The sequence below is a fragment of the Barbatula barbatula genome, assembly GCF_947034865.1.
Source record: "Barbatula barbatula genome assembly, chromosome: 25".
NCBI lineage: Eukaryota > Metazoa > Chordata > Actinopteri > Cypriniformes > Nemacheilidae > Barbatula > Barbatula barbatula.
In genome coordinates, this window is record NC_136788.1 from 7,788,733 (window position 1) to 7,808,434 (window position 19,702).

Genomic DNA, 19,702 nt, shown 5'->3' on the forward strand with positions numbered 1-19,702 from the left:
TAAAACATCGTAACGATGACTGTCACGATAGCTTTCGAAACAACAAACAAGCATTTACATACAATTGTTCGCGCGTTGTGACAGTCAAAATGTAATCGTGCGCTTTATTTGGTTTGTATAAAAGCTCTTTTGTAATACGCGAATCTGTTGTTTTCAGAATGTAAATAGTGACTGTCACTGAATTTGAATAATTGCGCGTGAGTTGACGTTAATGGTGATATCAAAACTGAGGGGAAGTGTCCCAGCAAACACGCTTTACTCACAGGAATAATATATATCAGAGCCTTCGGTAGAGTCTCGTACATGTGATGTAGTGCTGGTGGGATCTGAACAGTAAGTCATTTAGTAACCAATGATTTAAAGCCCATGGAAACCGCAGAATGGGAAATGTAAATGGGATGAGCTGTCACATTGATACAGTTTCTGTTAGGCGTGGTCTTCACAACGACACCTGTTTATGACGCACAAGCCCCTCCCACAACAGGTGAACTTGTAACAGGTGAAACAATGCCGGGAATGTGACCTGCCTGCCCTTTCTCAGGATACTGACTCATGGGTTGCTATGCTGTCTGTAATGTTTGGATATGTCAAGTGACATACCGGTGCGACTAGATCATCCGACTGAACGTGATCTTCTAGAGTTTTTAAGGTCCGTGTTTGTGTTATGATGTTTTGGTTATTTACGAATGTTTCGTGTAAACCGGAGGCAATGGACATACCTGCATTTACACGCCTGCTATGAGTGTTTGACTGATAAGAGGTTTTGCAAAAGAAGGGAAGTTTAAGTGCACTTAAAATGAGTTGTGGTTAAACTAGTGGCCAATATATTTTGTTTGATTTGTAGTAAAACCTTTGTGGTTACTATGTTTTTATGCCTCGCCACAATAAACATGGTTTAACAGTAGTATTAGTAAAAATATTGTTGTAAATAGGGTTGGCAATCTGCCAAAAATAACTGAAGCAAAACCAGAAACGGTTGTTCGTTTGTTTACCGATTAGTTTTTTGTTTCGCTCACATCTGTAGAGGTCAGACTTTAAACAAAAAAATTGTAGTCTCGATCACATGTTGTGTTTCTCGTTTCTAAAGGTACCCCAATATTGACTTTTTATACCGCACGCTTTATTAAATTCAGCAAAGATGTCGGCAGCGTGTGGAGCATTTTAAAGTGTCAGAAAGAAAACGGCACGAGACTTGCCACTCAGGTGTACATTTCTGAATGAAAGCGTCTTTACCGGTCGGTAACTTGTACTTCACACTGGAGTACATGCAGCAATATTATATAGTTTGCGATATACCGGTAGAAATTCTCCCCGCGATCTAAACGACAGACACGTCTGATTTTGTAGTAGGGCTGCAACTAAAGATTATTGTTATTGTCGACAAACGGTAAATAATTTTTCGATTAGTCGGCTAATCTAACGATTATTTTCAGATTAATCTAATAAAGATTTTTGGGATTACATTATTAATCCTTTGGCAAACTTTCCAATGCATAATAAATTCTAGTATTTTCTTACATTATAAAGCCTATCATACTTTTACTCCACTACATTTCATAAATAAATAAATGTTGTCGTTTTAACATTTTAATCCTTGATTATATATAAATCACTATCTTCTTTGAATCAAGTAGTTTTCATTTTAAAACTCAAAAAACACTTTTTTAATGTACTTAAATACTGTATTAAAGGTCAAAACATTTTAAAATGTGTTTATGAAATACTAGAGCATGCCTCTATTTTCAGTCTCATAATATCATTGAGTATAAGTAAAAAATTACTATCTATCCCCGTTTATTGCACAAAACTATCACCGTATATTAGACTCCAGTATAGAGTGGCATAAAAGCACGCATGAGCATCCTGAACACAGAATGATGCGCTTAATGCATTCGCTTTGTTATTTACAGTTATGCACGTCCTGGACACACAATGATTCGCTTAAATCACCTTCTCCTTCTGAAATCGCAGGGATCATTTTGCTCCCCAAAGTAAATAACAGTTACAACACAACGAGAAGAGATGATGTGTTGCATGTTTAACACACTTTCCAACAGTGCTTCTTATAAGTTAAACTACACTCCGCGAGTAACTCACCGTCTCTTGCAAAATACATTTTAAACAAAACCATAAAATATCATCAAAGAATAATGAAAACATTAGAACATCTTGGAAAAAGTTACGTCCTGAACATCACCATACACACACATGCAAAACATTTTTAAATTCTAAATTACATATCCCCAGCAAGCTTCTTAATCTTATAGTGAGCAAATGAGGAATATTAAATGCCTACTGTAATGTATTTAACTGGGATTTGGACCGTTGGTGTTTTTGTCCTTTAGTCACAGTGTGAGCTTTGGAGTTGGCATAGTGATTGTGTCCCCCCAGCCCTCCCATTTGTGTTTAATCTTATGAAAGAATGTGGGAGTTGCAGCAGTGCTGGCCAAATCCAGAGCTTGGCTGAGAATATGAAGAGAAGAAATGGCTATAGGCTGTGTTTTCCAAAGTATTTTAATACGGTCAGCAGACGTGTCATCTACTTGCGTGCTCAGGAAAGAAAAATGTAGCCAGTGTTTAATGCAAATCTTACTATTTGCAATCGGTTGACCAATGTTTTTTTTAAGGTGGATATATACAAAACAGGATTGCGATCTTAAGCGCAGGTGTGGACACCGTTAAACCAATCGAATTGAGCATCTGTAACTTGGGATGTGCACTAATGTTCACATATTCGATCTGCAATAACTATTCAAATATTACAAATGATATTCGAATATTTACATTTTTCATAAGAATAAAACTGCGTCGCCGCAAGGTTAAGTTACCGCTACAGAAAACCTAAGATTTGTCACGTCTCATTTAACGCTTCATCACTTCATCTGTAATATACAGAAATATAAAAATCCTTTGTATGTATTCCTAAATCTTTGTTCACTCAGATCGCAAGCTAGTTTATATATTTTAAGTTTACACACCGGATGCCCGGATCGCTTTTTATGCTCGGCTCACATCACCATATTATAATGTTTAAAAACTGGTGAGCGCCAGAATTCCTTAACATTACTTACATTAGATATAAAAATACCAACGTAATATTAAATGATTAACAATAATAATTTTCTTACCAAAACTTGTTCAGAGCGGTTGTTCTTAATATATTTTTATATATAAGTAATGCTAATTTCAACAACTTGAAACATGAAAATATACATTTCACTGCAACAAATGTTAATGAATTTGGCCTTAACATAAGTCTGGCACCTTTTTCCATACCTTAAAGCAAGATTCTTTGTAGCAGGGTATTTTTTAGGATCTTAACAGTCGGCATGGAGGTATCAAGCCCGTTTACTTTATTTACTATCAACATTATAAACAATCGATTTCAGATATTCTTGTCGGATCTGGGTTTTGTTACCGGGAGTTAGAGAAGAGCAGCGTGTTTTTCTGATGTCAGCTAGAGTAAAATAGGCCTAAATGCTTGTTTTTCTTATCAAGAACATGTAAAGCAAAATAATCAAGATAACCATATATCACAAACTGTCAGTATAGGTTGTGTTTTGTTAGTTTTGTTTTGCGTCAATAATTAACTTTATTTAAATAAACCAATATTCAAATATACGTGTTTTATGAGTTCAAATATTCGAATATGAAATGGTTGAAAAATGTCTCGGTTACCAGAGGACGCTTAGAGCCATAAATGTCCTAATATTGGCCTATAAATCGGTCTGTTGTTTGTATTTGCGCAACTGTGTTTTTACTATATTTGAATTTCACGTAAGCTAACTTTTGGCGCAAAGAGTTTTTTATAAGATTGCCATAGTTTTCTATTATATTTTGCTGTATTTCATAAAAGCATGTCCTCGTTGTTCCATATAATTATGCATTTGATACTTGACAGATCAAGGTCAAAGATGGAGACCATAACCGTCTGTCTCTTAGGTGACCTGCTTTTCTATGAAACTTGGACGTGTATTCTCTCTTGTGGATCAGGGGATTATTTTGTGTGTGTGTTAGTGGGTTTTTGGGTAGGACACTGACCCAGTACATCTGCATGTAAGGCTTTGGCATGCGTGAGCAACAATAATTCAGTTTAATGGGTGTATAACTTAAGCTGGAGATCACTGCTTTTAATTGTAGCACAGGGATTAAGTGGCTGTAAAGTGAAAAATACAATGACAGAAGGGTAGCGTACGTTGCAAATGATGTTCAATTAATAAATAATAAGCACAACAGACTGTCGATGTTAAAATGAAAATGCACATTTAGTGTGTACACAGGATGCATTGTGCTTTTAAGGAATCAGTGTGTTGCTTTAAGACGACGTGTTAAGTTATTTGTTATATTTTGAAGATACTGTTTACACTGTGAGTGTAATGCTGCCTATTTTTTAAAAGCTAAGAGTATAAAAACGCTTTGATCCCTAAAGCACAATATCATTATGTTTTCACTCCTGCCCAAAATAGATTTGCTGAAACATCACATTTAAAAATAGTGCCGTCAGAACACACAGACTCGAAGTGATAGGGCTGAACGATTTCGAAAAATAACCGTATCACGTTTTTAGATGCAATATTGTTTATGCACATTTGCTTCTGTATTATTTAATAAAGAAAAATCTATAAATCATGGTAACCAACACAATATTAAAGCTTGAGTCCATTGTACAACACGTCAATGTACAAATTCATTATTTTAAATGCAGATGCGCGGGAAGCGGCGCATTTGGTGCAATGCACTCTTCAGCCGCGGCTCATGGTGTAATGCAGACGTGCAGCAAGCACGCTGAAACAGAGAGCGATGCAGTCGCGATGTGAATGAGGTGCAACATGCTCTCTTCACTCGCAGGCAGTCACCTTGAGAGAGCAAGCTTCAGTTCCAAACACCTTTGTTGATGGCTGCGTGCCGCGCATTTTCCTTGCATTTGTTATGCTTTTAAGATGGTACTGGTCAGCTCCGAGCAGTACTCATGGAACATGGAGTACTCATCCATGTCAGTTCAAACCTGTAAGACTTAAAAAAAAAAAAAGATATTTAGAAGAATGTTGGTTAATCTTTCACTTTTAAATGTTTTTTCTATTAGTGAGAAAGCCGTAGTATCGGTCTAGTGTTGTTTGTTTAAACCAGCATCAGTATTTGCCTATCATTTCCATGCCTTTATGTTTTTCTGAAACTGTTGTTTTGACTTTCGTAATGATAAGCAAGTTTACAAGCCTCATTTTGCACAAGCGCAACATAATGTTACACATTAACAAGGTGTAACTTGGGGTGTGTTCTGCTTCTGCATTTTGTAATGTAGGGCTGTAGTCAACCAAAGAAATGCTTAGTCGACCAAAGTCCTGTCCTGCGCAGCGATCAGTCGACTAAAAAAAAAAAAAAAAAAGACGCGATGTTCCACAGTCTTGTCATCTTGTTTTGTAAAATGCAGCCAGACAAAAGATTTAGATTTCTTGGACATTTTGTCCACTAAAGCCAAAACAACTAGCGTTCTAACTGAATGAATACAGCAAAACTACCTATATTCCTTACTGAGCGCGAAGCAGCAGTGCAGCCATGCAGCCACACGTGGTTCCCGAGTGTTCAACGTGGTGCACTAAACTGTGGCGCTGTTACAAAATAGCCGAAATTAAAGTATTTAAAGTTGGGGATGAAACATAGGCTAATTAAATTTAGAATACAGTAGTATATAACTGCTTATAAAAGGAATAAATATCAAGGAGTAAATCAATGAAAATGTCTTCATTGGTAAAAAAAAAAAAAAAAAAAAAAAAAAACAAATAGGCAACTGGTCGACCAATGAGAATGTCAGTCGACCAAGACGGCATCGACCGATTAGTCGACTAAACGACTAAAGTTGACAGCCCTATTGTAATGTGTGTACCACTAATAACATCCTCTCTTATTTGGTGGTTGGAAGAAGAGGTCAAATGCCACTCAGTTGTGATTCCTGGCTTCGATTCCTGGCGGCTGGTGTAGTATTTCTCGCCGCGGTGTCACCTGGATGTCAGCCAGATCGTTCTAATGTAAACACTGAAATACACACAGACACCATGAGAGAACGAGGACACGCCCCATACCTGACATACCTGATCTCACATACCTGATGGCTTACTCCAATGAAAACAATAGATTGTAGCAATCCCTGGTTTCGGGAAAACAAGCTACGTGAGCGTAGCGATACGGACCAAGGTCATCTGATTTCTTTCTAGGATTATTTGTACTCGGTATTTAGCTTGGCTTTCTATTCAGTGACTGTGCCATTAAAGGGATATTTCACAGGCAAAACAAAAGTTCCCCATGTTTTACACGCCCTCGATGCATCCTGACTGAATATGACTTTCTTCTTGAAGAAAAATGCAGTCGTAGTTATAATACCACGTATAATTTTACTTCCAAGCGATAGAATGGGAGTGAATGGGCGTCGACTTTTTGAAGCTCCAAAAAGTGCATTCATTAATCAAAGAACTGCTCGACGTGGCTCTGTGGTCTTAACAAAGGTCTTCTGAAGCGAAACGATGTGTTTGTTTAAGAGAAATATCGATATTGACAGCGCTGTTAACGTTGATGTCTAGCTTCCGTTATCCCTCTGCTGCACATGAACCTCAGGCTTGTTTTTCCTTCAAATGACGAAAGCTCCCGCTCAGAGATGACATCCTATTGGAACAAAACGGAAAAATGCTGTGTTCGTCACCGGAACATACAACAAAATGAGCGTCATTTGCTGGAAAAACAAGCCTCAGGTTCACTCGCAGCAGAGGGATAAAAGAACTACATACAACCGTTGTTCCCCTTACATAGAATTCACCATGTTGTTTCTACAGTAGCCCTAAACGGACAAACTGCTCTACAGAACGCATTCTTAAATATCTTAGTCCTGTGTCAGCCACCATAGGGCTTTAAAGCGAGGCGTGAAGTGAGCTGTTGGTTGCAAATCACGACCCCACAGCTAGATGCCGCAAAATTCTGTACACTGGACCTTTAAAGGTGAAAACACACAGGGTCTCTAAAACCCTTTTGGTCACTGCCTTAATATGAACATGGCATGTTTTTGCATGCCTAAAGAGACTGAATATAATTTGACCACAGAGACACGTGTCTATTTGTAAGTCAGAGATACGAGCGCATAATTATTCTGCTTCTATAAATTAGGGCATTTCTTTCTCTGTAAGTTTGATTAAAATAGCATTTCGCCTGTAAACGGTCCAGACGAGATTTGCCTTATGACGTGTTTCCATTACTGTCTGTTCGCACGAGTTCCCGTCATGGCCTGCCTATCAGTGCAGAGCACAGCATCAGTCAAGTGTCCTTGTTAATTGATTATGTAAAATGAGAGCCCTGATATCTCTAGCTCACTGGAGCCAAGCCTCTCGCTTTTGTCTACCAGGAGAGAAGGTGTGTTTTTGTCAGTTGTAGAGACTGTCCATGGCAGCTGTTATCAGCTCATTCCTGGTCCTTCCTGGGATCCGTGGACGTGCCTGATTATTCCCAGCATGCACTTTGTGCGAGTAAGTATGTTAGATACTGGTGTGGATTTAAAGTCATCGTCACTTATAATGGGTCTGATTGTTGATACAGGAACGCATCTGTCTTAAGGAGATTCTCCTCTATTTGTTGAAGGGGCTCTTTTAGGGATCCACTGATGTGGAAATGGCCGATGCATTAAAGCTGGCAGTAACCAATGCAGTGGCTGATGTTATGCATCAATGCGTTTTAACTTAAAAATGAAGTGGAATACAATAAAATGACAATATAGGCATATGCTGTACGAAGATAAATAGCTGTTTATTTTTCTTAATGGCTTGTTTAGAAAGAGAATTGAAGGGAATACTGTTCTTTTAAAAAAAACATAATATCAGTTCATGCTATTGTCAGTTTGTTCTATATTCCCATAACTGTATATTTCTTGTCACATTGTTACTTTTAGTAACTTAGTTTAGTTAACCATAATAACCTTAACAAAAAGATAAGCTTGTGGTGTTAATGGTTGATCTCTTTGTGTTGTTGAGCAGTTTGTGTCAGTTTTTTTGTCAAATCATCCTATTCCATTAAGAGGCTGATCTAAAGTTAGCCTTCAGGCACAAGTGTGACGTTGCCGGTGGTCTGGTCATCATCAGAGATTCGCTGTCTCCCCTCTGATACCAGCTGAGAACTTAAAATAACTGCCTCCAGATAACTCCCCTACATGAGATCCTTGAGTCACATTAGCCTTGAACAGTGATCAAAAATGATAAAGCGTCTTGTAAAAGGTAAGGTGGATTTATACGATTTACAGGGTTTTTACGGGTGCTGGAAATCCTGAAAAATTATAGATTTTTTATGCAGTGTTAAAGGTTTACAAATGCTTAGATTTGGGATAAAGGGATTGAAACTGTTTGAAATTATAATTGCTTAATTCCATATCAAATCAGTTCAAATAAACTGAAATAAAATGAACTGAAATGTAATCGAGTAAGTAACCTTCTCCAAAGTCTGCATAAAGGATATTTTTCTCCATGGGGAATGAATGTGTCTGAGCCGGTGTATTTGCTTCAGTTTAGGTCAGACAAGGAAATAAATCTACAGACACGGACAAAATGAAGTAACCATGCCAAACAGCCTGTCTTCATTTAGAATTTTAATTCCACTATCAGCGCTGGCCTTCTATGTTTTTCGTTGAGCCCTGCTCCCTAGCTGCATATAAAAATCCGTATTCTTTAAAATTTCATGTCATGTGTAATTAACACTGTATTGTCTATTGCAGGATCAGGCAAGTATAATATAAGTATTATTATTTTTGGACAAAAAAGTAGACTACTTGATTTGGCGATATTGATGACCGAAGTAATAAAAAGTGAAAATAGACTGCTTTCTTTGGCAAAATAGATGACTGAAGTCATATTTTTATTGTTCTCCAAATACCTTATAAATCTTGCTAACCCCGGACTCCAAATATTTTCTGTTCCGGACCCACTGACAGGTAATCTGCCTTAAACATTTTTAACACGGGGAAAACACACAGATTCGTTCCCTTTCAGTGTTTTCTTTCTTTTCATAAATGAAGAAGTTTGTTGCAATATTAATATACTTTATGGTAGGGCTGCACGATTATGGCAATCGTTATTGTTTATATTATTCCCGGTGATATTGAAATTGCGATTATTATTATTGCATTCCGTATTCTTCATATAAATATTCTGCTGCCGATATAGGCTTCTTGATTACTGGTGTATAGTCTCAACAGGTCAACATTTTACCCATTCAATACCATAAAAAAAACTGCAATAACTCATCTGTTATTTGTGACCGCCGTAAATTATCGAGTATCTGTAAAAGGATAAAAGTGCTGTAATTTAACTTTGTTAAAGGTGCAAGAACTAAGAGAACTAAAGGTGCTAAATGTCCTTGAGAAACCAAGGCTACTACTGCAACAGCAAATGTTTGCATTGAATATATTTTTTCTAAAGCTGTTCCTTTTGTTTAAAAATGTCACATCCTCTGATTTCCTTGACTTGGAATAGGAATCGTGCTATCCTTTATGAATGTCACTTGCAGAGGTCATTCAAAGGAAATGAACTACAGCATCCATACTGTCCTCTTGGTCTCGGTGAAACCTGAGCTCTAATCATTACCTATGGGCTCTTTATAATACTGTAGAGTCAGCAGCAGTGAGCTTTTTATAGCTTCTTGATACAGCTTCGCTAGTGGCACGTTTTCCCTTCTTTTTTGCCCTAAAGAAGTCCTTCAGAGGTTGCAGATGCCGGTCTTGTCCGACACCTTTTGATAGTAGCTGGTTTGTAGGGCTGGGAGAGAAGAATAGTTTCTCGATGAATATCGATTCAATCTGCTAGCGATTCGAATCGATTCACAAGTTTAAAAAATATATTTTTTTTTTAAGCGTTACTAAATATAAAGACTTCTTTAGAACAAATATGGTGGAAGTCAACTGCAAGAGTAGTGCAGCACCCAGACCTTTTAAGCACAAACACAGCAGAGTATATAGGAGCAACAGAGAAAGAGAGAAAACCAAATACATTCAGCCCTGTTGGACTGAAGTGCAAGATCAACAAAATAAATGAGTTGAGGTCAAAATGAGTTGAGACAGAAATTATCATTAGAAATGAACAACTGCCCTTTTATTGTTTTTCAAATGCTGAACATTTCTTTGTAAAATACAATATCTGTTATGTCAAATAACAAAACTAAATTGCAATATTAAAACAAATTCCAAGTCAAATAAAAAACGAATAATACAAGTCTCTTTAATATAATCAAAGACTTTTGCTACGTCCCAATTCGCTTACTTATACTATGCACTAAAAGTATGTACTGTTTTTGTTATGGAAAAGTAAATACATTTTGGTGCATAGCAAGACGGTATGCGTGCACTCGGACATACTAATGCAAAACGTAAGTTGTTGCCATAGACGACACTGTGATCATTATCAGTCACAAACATCAAAATACAGCTCTTCTTTGCATTTAAGTATTTATTCATTCATTTTTTCTTATGTAAAGTTTACTGTAAACTTACATTTGTGAATTCCGTGAAGAATCTGCTATTTTATTAATGCAGTGGAGCGTCACTAAGCTGTTATGGGTAATATCAGCCGTTTGAGTGTCCATCATTCTGCTCTTCGAATTTCTACCGGAAGTAGTAGACAATCCGGGAATCTTTGGAATACTATTTTCAATATACTACGATTTGGGACGTACTAATTCTATTTTTAAATACTATTATTGGAATGCAGCATTTGTCTGCGCTTTTCTTGCAACTTGCCCCTGCTCTTCAAAACACAAATTGTGACTTGAATCGTCACATATTATAATCGATTTTCACAGTGAATCGTTACATCCCCATTTTTGTGAAGCAATACTCTTCGATAGCTCATTGTGAATAGTCTGTGTATCTTTTCGCTGTCCTATTAGAGACATTCAGATATTGCTCCTCAACCTGCTCTATTGAATACTTGAACGGACCTAAATTTCATACCTTATTTACCATGTAGCTTCTTTTGAAATGTTCATTCCTTAGCCTAACAGTATGGTCGTTGGGATTCAACAGAGATGGTATTATGTTGCTTAAAGAGTGACATTTGACCTTGGACAGTACTAGTCCTACTAAAACCCACGATCAGTAGTCATGGTAGAGTTGGGTCATGTCCACATTGAATTGACGGCGACATAGACCACTATATAGTAGGCAAAACTGCTCTCGAATCAGTGTGAAAACAGCCGTCCGTAATTGCTCCAATGCAGTAATTTGTTGCAACCAGAAAAAAACGATTCACACTGCAGGCGCTTCTGATTTGCAAGTCTGATTTTTATGGGCAACTATCTGCACTGTTATTTAAAATCCATCTTCGCAGTACAGTGTGTTCTGTTAGTGTAGTCATTTTTTCAGCATATCTACGTTGGTTTCTTTAGTATTGACTTAGGTGTCAGAACACTGCCAGACTGCTTGCAAAACGGGGTGCACCAATGGGATGTCTATGTTCTGTGAATAAGGATGATCATCTTTATTTCATCCATTTACATTTACATTTACATTTATTCATTTGGCAGACGCTTTTATCCAAAGCGACTTACAAGTAGTTTTACAGTGACACATTACTGCAGAGCAGCCAGGGGTAAGGTGCCTTGCTCAAGGGCCCTTCAGTCATGACCTGCTGGCACTGAGATTTGAACCAGCAACCTTCTGATCACAAGCCCAACGCTCTAACCTCCAGGCCACAACTGAACCCTCATCCCTAAACTAACTCACCGTATGGTACTACTGCTGTAGTAAATCAGGAGAAGTCACTTGAATTCTGATGTTGTTGATTACACTAGAACCATTATCTGAATTCAGAGTCAAATCAAAATAGATATACAAATTACATTTTAAATTTGACACCAGTGTGAACACAGATGTGTCCTTTATGACAGGGGTTCTCAAACTTTTTGGGGCCGTATTTAAACCGTATATGCTTACTACCGTTTGTACTCTTAAATGCCATTGGGCTTCATTGCATTGTAATATTCACCCAAATTCACCACTTCAGACCTATTGAACGGAAAGACATCTCAATTTAAATCACATTGATACCACTTATACTTGCAAATAGTAGGTCGTCATTTCCATCTTAAGTAATTTATCTTAAAAGCTTTCATAGATCAACAGTAGCAAGACTGGCATATAACTCTTTTAAACACAAACATTAAAATTATGAAGATTAGAATTACAAGATTATTAATTACAATAAAGAGATCACTCACCCCAAATTAAATTACTTCCATCAATTACCGTCATTATTTATTCTCCCTCAATTTGTTCCAAACTTCTATGAGTTTCTTTCTTCTGATGTACACAAAACAAGATATTTTAAACAATATGCAAAATCAAAATGTTTCTGGTCCCTGTTGACTTTCAGGTATGTAAAAAAAAAAAAAAGTTACCCACATTCTTCAAAATATCTTTTAAATACCCTCAAGTTGTTCCAAACCTGTATGAGTTTGAGTGAATGATGACAGTAAATTAAGTGATTGACAGATTGTTGTGCTATGTCACAATCATATCAGTGTTTCGTTTTAGTATTGCTGGATTTATGATTTTAATACAAATTGAAAAAATAAACATTGATTGGATTGGATTCAATTTATTGTCATTACACACATACAAGTACAGTGCAACGAAATGTATTATGATAATGAAATATGTGAACATGAATTCAAAAGGAAATATAATGGGCTAGTAATTCTTGGTATTTATTTAATTTTAGCAAACAGTGCTGTAAAACAGAGGCTTACTGTTAAAATAAACACATGGATAAAATGTTGTCATTATAATAAACATGTTTTATTAGATATTATTATCCTTTTATCTTGGTGGGTTTTAGAGGTGATAATTGACTATAGTTTTCCGTCTATTTTTAATCCTATCAAGTCAGTTTTTTTTTTTTAAGAATTACGTGACATACATTTTCTTATCCTTATGAAGTGTGAATTTCAGTGAAACAAGTCAGAACCAAGAGACAAAACGTTGCAATAACCTTTACATTTTTGTATACAGTGGCGGAAACAGGCCTCTCACACAAATGGCATAGCTACTAAACGTCTTAACAATATTCTTTAACAAATAGGCACATCTGAAAATATACTGCACATACAATCAAGTCAAACTAATTAAAATGAAGTAGTATGGATTATGCTCTTTTATGAAATGTCATATTATACTACCACTGTATAAAAATCTTGATCCTAGACCTAAGCTAATATGGCTAGAGTCACTATGAAAGGGGGTATATTCACCTACGCGGATTCGCTCTTCTCCCTGGATATACGCGCTTGTTTGTGAGGGAACAGAGAGAGCAGGTGCGCCATGTGACAAGAAAATGACTTTTTAAAGCATACAACAAGACACTGAAGATTTAAATACAAAAAACAGGTATATGATTTGTTACTTCTTAGTAGTCAATAATGTAACATGTTTTGCCGTGTTTCGAGAGTGTGTAGTAAGAGAAAAGCGGACCCCACTTTGAGAACCCCTGTTTTAGGACACCCTCATGTTTAGTCTAGTAATTAAATGCTGACAAAAGCCAAATGCTAGGAACACAAACTTAAATGGTTGGGCTTCAAATAGCACTGCTTCAGCAGAAAGACCTCTTCATTCACTTGATGCCTCTATCAGCCACCTGTGGATTGTATTTAAAATGCAATAAACCCATCAATTTTGAAGGACAGTAAGAGACTGAGTATGTCTTTTCAGCGTCACGATGTTATGCCTGTACTTTTAGATTTTCATGAGCAATGGAAGGAACACGTGTGTGGAATCCGTCCGAACTCCGGGCCAGAGCATTCCATTGTGACAGTGCGCCAAAGTTGTGGCACATACTTCTGACAGCTATCATGTCAACACATCGGATTTGGAGGAAGCCATGGATAAGCACATAGAAATAGTAATCTGATAAAGGATTTTGTTTTATAAAACAGTCCCATAAACAAGAAGTTCTTATCAAAGCTGCAGTCTGTAACTTTCACTTCTGTATTGCCATATCTGTTTGTCAGAGAATTGCCGACCCTGTTTACTTATCCTAACGTAGATGGAAATCAAATCTACCTTTTTTCCGTAAAAAAAGACATCTTAAAACCAGGCATAAAGTCGGCCGTAAAAAGACTGCAGGGAGCCACAGCAGGGGGACAGAAGAGCCACATTCGGCTCGAGAGCCACGGGTTGCCGACCCCGGGGTTAGGGTAAGGAAAACGTTTTATAATGCTGACTTTTACATACTTGCTCAAAAAGTCACTTTTGTTTATTCGAAGAGAAACGATTTGCAGCTTTACGTAAAAGGCTTTTTAGACATGACATAGCTAGTTTTTTTAATAAAGAATTTCCAAAAGAAGCCATTCAAGATCAAGTTGGAAACTAATTTGTTATTAGTTTTGTGTTATGGCATCCTCAGGGTCCGAGTTAACATGCATCTCAGCTAGTGGAGTGCTAGAGGCATTTCGGAGTCTTGTTTTCCCCCCTTGGGCACTGAAAGGGTTAAGACCGATACAGCACTTTATACTGCAGATGGATCTGTGCTCCTACTGAGCAGAGCTGTTCTACAATAAAGCACGACTGCAGCTCACCACACGCACGCTTACTGGCTCGCAAAACATTGGCAAGCTAACGGGATTTACTTGAATGCTGTTTGTTGGATGAGATCTCCGAGAAGATGTTCTGATGGAAAAATACAACTTTACCGGTGTTTCAGGACTGAGTGTGGAATACCTTTACATGCGTTGGGTGCTTGTCACTGGATTGTTGATGCTTTGGATGCAACTGATCTCTGGAAAAGTGATTGGACGGTGTACTCTGCCGGTCACGGTTTAGACTTTTTGTTGTACCCCTCTCTTTCCCTTCCCCCTTTCTCCGCACTATCTCCTGCCCTCCCCCGCCTCGTGCCGAATGAGTTGGGGATCTCTCCGTGACCAGGCAGGTTCAATGTGAGAATTGGAGCGTAGCCAGTATGTACGCAGGTCTACCGGACCCTATGTTTGGATCATGTGCACAACCGAAGAGTTGCAAATATGCCGGCGATTCTTCTGAGTTGATCTAAGGAGCAGATGTAAGTACCGTAGTCTCTTCGTGAACTTGTTGTAGTTGTTTTGTGTGCGTCTGTTTAGTTTCATTTGAGTTGGTCCTGCGTTAGGGAATGCAGAATGAGAAAACTTGAAACGCCATTGACGTGACGGTATGTTAGATGCTAAGTACTTTAACTCACTACAGCAAGTGTTGCAACAGTTGCGCAAAATTGACGTAGCTTTCAAGCGATCAGGGTTGCTTTAGGTGTGTAAATCTGCATAATTGATGATGTCACAGTGGTGCGTATGTGGAGGACGCCGCTACGTTCTCCCCCCAACTGCCTCCATGCAATGACTTTCTGCCAGAATTCACATGCTTAAATTCATCGTCAGCACTTTCAGACACATCTCTCTCCATTTTTGAAGTCATCAGTCATCATCTACTACGTGTTGCAGTGTGATGTCACATCCAGATGTGGTGTGTGCGTTTATAGGAGAGATTCGGATCTCTTCTTTTGGCTTTCATTCAACATACGCAGTGTTTTCTCTGAGCATTTGTTTATACTGTCCAGTGTTTTCTGCAGTTTGTGGCCGTGTCTGGCTTTGCTAACACAAAGCTGTCAGACGGTTAGCCTCATAAAGGCAACATGATATCAAACATGACCTTGTTGACTCTCTTAATACATGCTAATTTATTATTTTGCACAATTTATCAAGGCACATTATCTTCAATAAAATGTAGGCTAGTAAATACAATCATGTCCTGCCATAAATTATTTCTGACTTTCACTTCCTCTGTATTCACTCGGATATATGCCACATTCAAATAAGCTACCAAAAAATAAACATTTTGTTGTCATTTATTCACTTTCATGTCGGTCAAAACCTGTATATGACTCTTACTTCTGTGAACACGGAAGAAAATATAAAAAAAAATGTCTCTGTGGTTCCGTACAATAGAAGTCAATGGTGTTTTGTTTATTTTGGTTACCAATGTTCTTCGAAATATCTCCTTTTGTGTTCTGTAGAAGAAAGACAGTCATATGTACTGAATGACATGAGGGTGAACTCTTTTTATGCAAAGCACACTTTGCTTGTCATACTAAACTGCTTTCTTAAAAGCATTGGTAGAACTGCTGAACAGAACGAAAATGTAGGTAATTTCAAAAAATGTGAATAACACTGGGTTCACACCAAACGCGAAGTCAATACAAAGACGCGTATAGAGGCGGACTCGCGGCAGGCGATGCAGATGATGCGAATTGTCAATGTAGTCTTCCACGAAGGTTGAAAATATTTAGAAATAAACAAACTTTTCCTGCGTTATAATGTTATAAAGAGTGTGGATTGTTCTCGTTTTGTATGAACCTAGCATGTAAGCTTCTCTTTCTTCAGAGTCCAACATGATATCCAATTTAGTTTATGGTACGGAAAGCCAGATAGGTACACCATCTTCGTATTCTCGGAGACCTTCCAACAAACTGTTCTCCAGCTGTATGTCCCATAATGGCACGACGGCACTAACATTTCAACTAAACATCATCCTCTGATATCTGCATTGTGAGAATTCTCGGTGTCTGAACCCAACGGCGACAACGGGGGAGCTATTTTTAGCATCTCGCTCTCGCTCGATTTGTTTCTCTCTCTCTCTCTCTCTCTCTCTCTCTCTCTCCCTTCTGCCTTTGTGTGCTGAGGATAATGTGCTGTATCCAGATTTGCAAAAGACGCTGTATGCCGCTGTCTGCCTGTCTCCCAGTTCACACTAGCGCAGTAATGACTGTTAACAGTTTAACTATTTGCAATGCCCCAGTCACGTGTGAAACACCTCGGCACTATGCAGAGAATCACTCGCACAACTGTGTCACATTTTTACTCGAATGATGCAGCTATTTTGATCAGTTTTAATGGGTTATTTCAGGCCTCGGTTCCCTGGGACTGTTTGCAGCTTTCAATCCTAACTGGTAGACTAGACCCGGTTTTAACATCCCTCTTGTCAGTTTGCCCCCGTCCAGTTGCACATCATGAATGTGACCGATACGTACGCCATCTGTGCATCTTTTTTCCAGCTCTCTTAGAATTATTGCCCTCTTAAAACAGGTTTTGTGTCATAAAATTGAAATGATTGGGTAGCTTCATGTCGGAATGGTTTGGCCCAGATCACTCGTAACGGCTGCGCTCAGCTGTCTGATCCATCTGTGACTGGTTTCATAGCTGCCCAAACCTCAGGACCTCTGACACTATAGAGCGTATTGGCAGCCAGTCATGCCAGGGTTCATCCTACAACATATAGCCTTGATCGATCGAAACGTGGATAAATGTTCAGTTGATATGTCGGGGAAGAAATGTTTAACATTAAAAGAAAGTGGGGATACCATGGAGGCTTATATTTACCATAGTATAGAGTATTATGGATCAGTTCTTTAACCACTGCACCACATGACCACAGACCTTCCAAAGATTCTGTTTTATCAGCCAAGCTGAACTTGGATTTTTGCCACACAATGCAGGAAAATATTTTCACTTAGCTACACACGAAACTATTTTAAGCATACGTTTCATTTAGTGATTTCATTCCTATTGTTTTTATAAAACTTCAGAGTTACAGGTAAGGGATGTACACAAGTACTCGGACACACATACATTTTTTAATAGGATATAGTTCACCTTAAAATCCTGCCATTTACTCACCCTCAGGTTGTTCCAAACCTGTATACATCAGACGGGCATGAAAGACTTTAACGTCAGACACTAATAGACAAAAACAGAACAAGGCAGAGAACATGACGCTTCACCCGATTCAACCTGCAACCTTGGTATTGGTTATTGGATTTGAACAAATCCTTGAATGTTCTGTTAAGTTGCGTCCCATTAAAATAAAACAGTTGTACATGGGTATGTTAACAATTATTCGTCAAACAATCAATCAATCATACATTTGAATCGATTAAGATTATGATCGTTGAAAAATCAACAAATGCTTTCAGTATACCTACGAACAGATGGTGAAAATACAGCAGACCAAATCATTTCATGCTTAAGTCAGATATGTTTCTAAGCAAATTATAACCGATCAGACATATGCTTTTAGATCAAAAGGTTTTCATCATCATAAAAAAGTTCAGTCAAGTGGCCCTTACTTTGAAATGATAATGTATCTTATGTTGCAAATGTTTCTATTATGTGGATTTGATGTTTTGAGCTCCCTATTTGAGTATTGTGACATTAACGGTGAATCGATTAATTGGTCGATCATTTTGATCATAATCTATTAATAATAATCCTGAAAATCTACAAATTGTTTGGTTTAGTGGAGAGGTTTAAAAAGAATATACATGTAGTTTTCTGTTTGTTGGATGGCAGAATGCATGCAAAAAGACTTGCATTGAAGGGAGCAAAGATGTTTCTAGGGAATATCTTGGAGACTTTTTGGGGTTTTTTGACTTGCACATTTAGTCAACACACAAGGCAACATCACCGAGTCTCTGTTACATTGTAGGCTGCTCTTTACTTCTTGTGCCTGAATCACAGGATGAAGATTGAGTTAATTTGGTGCAAGAAAAACCAGTCAATTAGAAAATGAAAGAGAACATTTTCTCTCCGTCTCTTTCTGTTTCCCTCCATCTTTTCTGACCAATTAGTGCGAGCAGCTACTACACTACAAATCTTTATATGTACAAACACAACCTCAAAATGCTACATCATCAGAAAACAAGGTTTTCCCTTTGTTTGGATAAACCGGCCTGCCGTTGCCAGCCAAGGCATGCATTAGTCGTCATGCATTAGTGCTTAAGCATACAGACTGTGTTGTTTTTGGGTTTCTTTTCTTTCTCTGAACTAAAGGAGCATAAACGAAAGAAAAATGGTTAGGTGCAGGTGTGTAAAGTGAGGTACAGGAGTACCCATTCATGTTGTCATTCTGCCACATAAATAGACGACAGCGAGGTCTTTAAAGTTCACCGTCCGTGCATGTACACTTAGGTGAAACTTCAAAAGAAACTGTGAACTACGATTTAGTGTCAGAAGGAATCGTGCAGCCCCTTTGTTAGCTTTTCGGCTGGCCGATGAAAACCTCCCATAAATTGTGACGAAATGGCGCAGGGTATGAAGCATCAGCGCTTTTACAGTGGCGATCAGCCTTAAGATGTACATAAATCCTCCCAGCTCTCCCTACGCTCTCCAAAGAGGAAACTTTCTCCAGCCTGGCTTCAGGCATCCTGTGTTTGGCTCGCTGGCATTTATGAATATTTAAACATCCTTGTTTTCTGTATTTTACCTCGGAGGGCTTACTTGAGATGTATGTAAACATATGTTTTCGTGTAGTACTTATTTATTATTAAACCTGCCTGGCTTAAGACTGTAAACTGTTTGTGCCCCTCTTGATGCTTTGTAATTCTTGTGTAGTAGGGCTGCACGATTAATCGAAAAGAAACCACACGCGATTTGGCGGTTGGCTGCGAATACGTTTTGTTTTTTATGCAGTTTGTCAGAGAAGTGTGGTTAAATGCGATATAGCTGCATCCAAAAGCCAGAGGGAAATAGGAAATGGGGTAGGGTTGAATAAGATTGTGGTTAACAGGATGAAGCTAAAACTATGTGTGCGATAGTAAAATGCATTTCAGAGAAGACAATTAAACCGTGAATTCGGCTTTCAAGGACTTCGTTGTGGATTTGCCAACAC

General features: G+C 38.0%; 1 protein-coding gene across 6 annotated transcripts in view; it reads left to right on the top strand.

The window, feature by feature from the left end:
- LOC306890810 (tight junction protein 1-like) overlaps positions 1-19,702 on the top strand; it is a 48,330-nt gene that overhangs the window by 948 nt on the left and 27,680 nt on the right. The window contains exon 1 of one of the 6 annotated variants that reach the window (XM_079450784.1): positions 550-649. The exons of 4 other annotated variants lie outside the window; for them this stretch is intronic. The gene's annotated coding sequence lies outside the window, so the exon portion shown is untranslated. Of the gene's footprint in view, positions 1-549; positions 650-14,980; positions 15,069-19,702 lie in introns of those variants that run through there. One more of the 6 variants, XM_079450783.1, reaches the window with a different exon arrangement.